The 7237-nt window shown below is 42.9% G+C and overlaps 1 long non-coding RNA gene across 1 annotated transcript; it reads right to left on the bottom strand.

Moving 5' to 3' along the window:
* Positions 1-2385: 2385 nt before the first annotated feature.
* Positions 2386-6565, bottom strand: LOC122984117. The gene is made up of 6 exons (XR_006403837.1): positions 5929-6565; positions 5025-5828; positions 4690-4865; positions 4274-4575; positions 4020-4178; positions 2386-3891 (listed from the first exon to the last, which is right to left on the bottom strand). It is a non-coding gene; the product is annotated as an uncharacterized LOC122984117 (long non-coding RNA).
* Positions 6566-7237: the final 672 nt, after the last annotated feature.

Genomic DNA, 7237 nt, shown 5'->3' with positions numbered 1-7237 from the left:
TTCGCGCTGGCTGCCAAGACGAGAGGAGAGTTCAATCAAGAAAATTGAATTGCAGCCGAATGAATTGCCACCTATTTATCACAGTGTTTACAGATGGAGTGGGGGGAGGGCGAGGAAGTGCATGTGATTGGGATGTCTCCCGCACATCCAGCAGTGAGGAGACCGAGAACACGTCGACCACCTTGCTTAGCCCACCACCTTAACGAAGACCTGGATAAGCAACAGGGAATGATGGACCACTTGTGTAACAACAGTGGCGTACTTCAATGACTATCTTTGATGACAGTGACCCCGCAGTGGTTTCACGAACCAACTAAAAGTGACTTGGCCAATGATGATAACTTTATTAAAAGGTCATCATGATAACACAGAGAAAGAGCCAGAAAGTCCTTCAAAATAATTGGAAGTTTGCTGGAGAGAACAGATTGATTTTAACCTTCCAATAGCTAGGGACATGCAGAAATACTCTCTATACAGTACATACATACCTTCTTTAAGGCAACACCAAGAAAGAAAAGCTACATTTTACTCAGTATTTACTGTATATGGTATACTTTCCTACATGGACTGGATAATAAGACAACCAGACAATAATAGTATATGAATTATAGGGACAGATGACCATTGTATACATGCTACTGTAAAGTTTAGATATTGCACCACAGATAAGCCTGATAGTCAAAAATACCAACAAACAGCAACATTAAAAATAGAAAATGATATTTATTTATTTGCTAAAGTTCAGATATTGAACACAAACACCCCAAGCAACCCCGCCAGCACAACAGATAACACTACTGAAATATAGATGGATGTAACTGTTATTTATCTGCAGTCTTAAAGTTTCAATAATGAACAGAAACAAAAACACAAAATCCTGCCAAGGCAGCAAAACACCCAGAGAGATACACAGCATGCTGGTTTCTGGTAGATACACCACTGTGAGTGAACAACACAGATCCCAATTTCAATGAAGCTCCACACTGATAGAAACTGCATTGAAGCAAGTCATTCTGACCTCTAAAGTCTGTTGTGTTGTTTTGATTTCAACCAGATTTTTGCAGGTGAACACACGGCCAAAAAAAAAAAAAAAAACATGATGGAGATAGCCGCCCTGATTGTACTACAACAACAATGAGTTTCAGTCTCTGGGTGCCCGGGTCGCTCTGGGAAGTGGGGTTCATTTCTTGGCAGTGAAGGTTCTGGCTTGGCTGGGTGCCCTGTTGAACACATTCAGCAGTGTGCGGGGCTGTCTTCACCCTCCCAAGGTCCACAGTGGGATTTAGCAGCAACAAAGGCCACAGTATTATATGAAAATCTGAAAAGTACAACTTTGGTACAAAAAGGGGAAAAGGAAAAGAGACTGAGGGTGTTTTCGCACCTGCCTTGTTTAGTTTGGTTGAATTGAACCCTGGAGTGTTTACTCCCTTGGTGCGGTTCATTTGGGTAGGTGTGAACACAGCAATCGCACTCGGGTGTGGACCAAAACAACCACCTCTTCAGCAAGGTCTCGGTCCAGTTACAAACAAATGTTCATACCCCTTCTTTGTGGTATAAACATGATCCAATAAGGGGAAGGAAGAGGAAGAAGAAAAATGAAGAAAAAGACAAAATTGAGAAATTGAGTGAAAATGAAGTGAACTGAGAGTTACGATTGACTCTGTGGCCCATCAGAAGTTAAAGGATGCACTTTTGATTGACTTTTGATCCTTTTAGTTTGAGAAATATGTCTAGACACTTTGCTTATGGCACTGGAGCTGTGTATCAAAAGGTCATGAGTTTGATCCCCTACCAGAACATATCTCTCTTAACCCAAACTCTTACAAAGTGTTATGAATCTTTCACTTAATAAGTCATACAAATAGGACGGTGGTTTATTGTGAATGCTTTGTGTTGTTTAATGCTTACATAATGTAGAAATGTGACTGTTACTAATGTAAGAAATATTTATAACTAGTCACTAGTCATTTTTCATAATTACACACACATGTAACTTTTATGTTTATTATTGACTAGAATGTATCAAAGACTGTTTATTTTATATATTCATATATTTTACATGTCTGCCTTGGAAAAAAATACCCAGTTCATTAATACAATCTAATTGACAAAGACTGGAATAAGTATTGAAAGCACAGCAACAATGTAATTGTCTTCTCTGAATGACAGATGAGTTTACATGCTTGCATGCAATGTGGATTAATACTATTCTGTTGATGTACATTCTCTCATCATTTCATCATGAGGTTGCAAAAAGCTAAACTTTGCTTGACTACTGTTTTTACAGATATTTTGGTAGAAATAAGTCAGATGTACTGCTGTAGAAATAATTTATTACAAAACATACAACTTAATTATCTCTCTCTCTCTCTCTCTCTCTCTCTCTCTCTCACAGACACACACACACAAAGAAATGAATCAACACACTTTGCAAGGCTCACACATTTGTCAGTATATACAGTATGTTATTTCTGTTATGCTGATTTTTCTGAAATACAAGACCTGTTATTTGGGATGACAATTAAATAATTACAGCAATGCTGTAACTAATAGAACAAAGAAAACTATTTACACTATCTACACACTAAGAGACTGACAGAGACACCAGTCTATTTCTTATCTGCACTCTTCCTCTGCATCTCCTCCATCCACTGTTCAAGTGGCATACCAGCATTTTGTGGACAGTACATGTACTCATAATAAATGTATGGCAGTGGCCAGTTTCCTTGTTGCAGGGCTGGTGGCACCGACTGCATTTATTTTTATCTACTGTCCAATTATAAGCCCTCTGGGCCGTTGGTGTGGAAGGAAGGGGGCCAGCAGGAGCAATCCTTTGGGGTGCAGGGACTTGTGTCAAAAACACAAGTGGGCCAATGGCAGGGCTGGAATAGGGAACAACAGGCAAAGGGGCAGAGGTAGGTGGACATCAGACAACTGCAGAGTAGCGCTCTGCATGACTGTACCCAGGACCAGCTGATCTTACTGTAGTATTAATTGCTCTGTTTTTTGGTGCTTTTATGGATGTCACAGAGTTTGACAAAGATAGACTCTATCAGATGACAATAGTCTGGCCACTGGGCAGGGGATCCTTTAGATCCAAAGACACAACATAGCATGCTCTCCACACCTGGTGTAAATTCAGATTTCTTTTTAGTATGGCAGTACGGTTATGAGGGTATTGGCCTGCGGGTGGTTAAGTGTTTGGCCAGTTTCAGTCCTCAGTCCCACCAAGTACTCTGCCAGGCTGTCCACTCGGTCCATCCTCGGGACATATCCCTGTCCACAGCCTGGTAAATATACATCAAAATAAAAAAAATAAAAAAATACAATATCACAAGCAGAAAAATAATATCTGTCACACTAACTTGGCTTCTTGCCCAGAGTTTTTTGTGCTTTCTCATCTCACAGGAAACCCTGGGTTGCAGGCCGTGCCTTCGAGGTCCTTCGCAGTCTTGTTGGTGTCCTTCCCCGGCTATTGCTGCTGTTATTGTTATGATTGTTGTTACTACTTGTCACAAAAAGACTTACCAGCTGCTGCTCAGGTGCTTCTGGGGTCATGGCAGGTGGCCCAGAGGGACCAGCAATTGTAGCAGCGGAGAGAGTAGCAGGAAGGATGGTGAAGGAAGGAAGGACAGAGGCTAAACTGGTGATAACTGTTGGGCCAGAGGGCATGGTGGTGTGCTCTTACACAATCTATTAAATGTAATAAAACAAACATCAAAATCATACTATTACCAGCAAAACAATAACACCACTGACACTTTATGATACAATATGTCTCAAAAAGACTGGCCAGTTGCTGCTGTGGTGCTGTCGGAGTGATGGCTTGTGAACCAGAGGTTGTGAGGGTAGTGGGAAGAGGAAGGACAGAGGCTGAGCTGGTGGTGACAGCTGATGGGCCACAGGACACCCTGGTCAGCAAATTGAAAGTTTAGGAAAAAAAAATACAATAGAAAAAAAAAAAATCACACCACACCACAAGTACAACAGATGATACATCACGTGACAAAAACACTTACCAGCTGTTGCTGAGGTGCTGCTGGGATGAAGCCGAGGGACCAGCAGTTGCAGCAGCTGGTAGAGTAGCTGGAAGGCTTGGTGGGAGTTGGGAGGTCTGGTGTAGACCCAGTAGGGAGCGCAAATGGGCCAGAGGGAATATCTGTGCACTTGTGCAAAATCTGGAAAATGTAATACAATAAAAAAATCTAAATTGTAAGCAAATTGGTAGTCCACTAACATAGTATGATAAAAAGCCTTTGGCAAAAATAATTACCAGTTGTTGTTAAGGTGCTGCTGCAGTGATATCAGATGCAGGTCCAGAAGGACCAGCAGTAGCCTGGAGAGAGGTGGGAGTTGGAACGCTGGCTGAGCTGGTGGTGACAGGTGATAGGCCAGAGGACAGGTCCAGTAGCACAATGGTGGGGTCCAAGCCAGCATCTTCAAGGCCTTCATCTCCCAACTCCTCCTCAATGTCTACATCCTCCAGCATCTGGTCAGTGTCCTCTGAGTCAGGATGTACATCCTGCATGGCCCTTCTTGTCTGGCAGTATAGGTCATCTGTACCTATTAGCTCCCCTGAGACAGACGAGGGAATAGAAAGAGGAAAATTAGCTTGCGGCAAATTCATAAAAAGATTCTATTTTATGGATATAAAAAATAACCTCATCATGATGGAAAGCTAAAGCTCACCAGTGTAAACAGCAGGTGGATGACACTGTAGGTGCTGACACAGTGAATGAGGTCTCCTGAGGAGGTGAGCAGTGAGGGAGGCTTGACTGCCAAGGATGCAGCTTCAGGGTCCTGGTTCCATATTTTAAGGCCTTCCAGGAGGTAAAACTGGAAATTCTGGCTGTTGGCTCTTGTTCCTTCAGATAGTACCAATGTGAGCAATAACTGTAGGTTAATTTGTTATGTTTGGTCACTTGAAAGACATTCATGGTGCCACTGTTTTTAGCATAATAATAAAAGTAAAATGTTAAACTGTAAATATTTAATCTTGCTGATGTATAGTTATTCATACTGACCTGGAATTAACCAGTTCAGATGTGGAGCCAGTCTCAGTGTACGTGAACACACCTGGTTCATCTTGGATGCACTTAGCATGCCTCTTCTGGACTTGCCAGATGTGCTGCATCTTCTCCTGGTCTAAGAGAGACACCTAGAAGGTCTCTGCCCCCCTCTACCCTGATCAGCTTGTTAAGAAGGTGTTAAATCATGATGACGGTCTGCTGCTCTCTTCTTATCCACCGTCTGCAGTGCAGAGCCAGTTCCTCCTTGGTGATCTGCTGGTCCACTGGTTTTTCAGTGATGCCAGGGATACAGTCCCATTTCAGCTGTTCCCTCTTGGCTTATCGCAGCAAGGCAACATCTTCATCGCCCCACTCAAAAATGCAGTATAACAGTTTGGACATAGAGATGGTGTACAGAGGATGTGCATCCTTTGTACACCCAGATGTCAATCACCGCATGCAGTGATAGAGATATCGAGCTTGACAACCAGATCTGTCTGTCCTTTTGTCTGCCCTCCCAACAACAGTCAGTGTTTACATAAAGTAGCTGAGGAGGAGCCACACCAGCATCACTGTACCTGTGGATGTTATCCTGGCCTGGATGTGGTCCAGCCTGCTCAGAATAACTCAGCCATAAACAGCCAGCATCCACCTGTGAGACAGGATAGCTACAACAAAGTCTGAGCATGTGCTAAGGTACCAGCAGAGGCGTTTAAGCCACTCCTCGCTGTGGTTTTCACTGCTTGACCAAGCGAGGAGTGGCTGTTACCCAGGGTCTTCTCCTTCAGAAAGTGCATCATCCGCATGTCAAAAGCATATCTGTATTAAACAAAGAGAAAGAGAGACAGAAAGAGACAAATTTCTAGTGTTTCATTGACAAACATTTGTGACACAGCCTAAATAATCTCAGTATACACACTTTCAACTCAGGATCAGTCTGAACTCCAGCCTGTGTGCCAAATCCAGCTGGTCCAACATGATCTTGCTGGCGGAAATGTAACCAGTTTTGCAACCAACTGAACTGCACCAGAGAGTTTTTGTTATCATCAGGCAATATCTGTCCACATCCAGAACCTGACAGGCTCTGTTGTGGGCTCCGTAGCCTGTGAGCCATTTTCCACACACAACACAGGACAACCTGACCTTTCATAGGTGGTATGGCATCCACAAGAGGGTGAAAAAGCGCTCTGGAGTGGGGGCCTGATGATAAATGAGTGCTGGCTCTGGTGGAGCATACCACAGTCTCAGGTCAGAGCACAGCTGCTGGTGCTTCCACAGAGATGCTGAAATCCATATCTGATCCCGAGGTGGTATGGTCCTCATCATATTTGCGGGCAGCCAGCCAGGCTCTGAACCAGGAGCAGTATCCACATCATCTTAAGCCAATGGCAGAGAGTCAGGAGCACGGTGGGCTGAGGGACCAGCCACAGAGGGAGCAGCAGAGGAGACACAGAGGTTGCAGAGACAGATGCTGAGGTCACAGGGGCGAGAGGAGCAGAGCAGATACCAGAGGAGGCGGTGGCGGCGGCTGATACTTCCTAATTTATACAATTGAAAAAAAGGCAAATGCTTGTTTCAAGTTTAGTGTTCTCCTTGCCATGGCGCTTGCAACAGTGCTGGACATGGCAGAGGAGTCAAAAGTGCTACTGACGTGCTGAGAGAATAACAGTTTACAACATTATAAATAAAACAATCTATCATTATTGGGTATTAAAGTAATGAAGACTAGATCATTTCAACATATCTTTATGGAATGAAAATCCCGATATAGTTACCCAGGCATAAAAAGAATAATGGTGCATATAAAATCAAATTCAAGCTGTGTCATTCCTCTTACATTACCTTGCTTGCATGCTTCCCAGCCAAACTTAAGTTTGGCTTTAAAGCAGCACCATGAGATCCACAAAACCGCAACTTTGTAAACTGACAAACAGAAAAAAGTAACCTTAAGTGGAGCCTTGTAAATTTAAACATATTAATAATATAAATATCAGCATCAGTAAATCCTCATTACTTACCAATGCCAAAGTCAAAATGGGCTTGTGTTGTGTCTGCCCAGGTTTTACAGCAGGTGATGCAGATGAGGGTCCTAGTTGTCGTGTCTCTGAAGTGACACTGGGGCTGAGCTGGAAGGCTAAATTAAATTTAATAATACAGAATAGAACACCAACACATCATAATTTTATAAGACTTCTGATATCGTCTTTGTATGGAAACCACAGTTAAAT

The sequence above is a fragment of the Thunnus albacares genome, chromosome 6, assembly GCF_914725855.1.
Source record: "Thunnus albacares chromosome 6, fThuAlb1.1, whole genome shotgun sequence".
Classification (NCBI taxonomy): domain Eukaryota; kingdom Metazoa; phylum Chordata; class Actinopteri; order Scombriformes; family Scombridae; genus Thunnus; species Thunnus albacares.
Note: the sequence above shows the minus strand (reverse complement) of the source record. Positions and strands in the feature narration are given on the sequence as shown.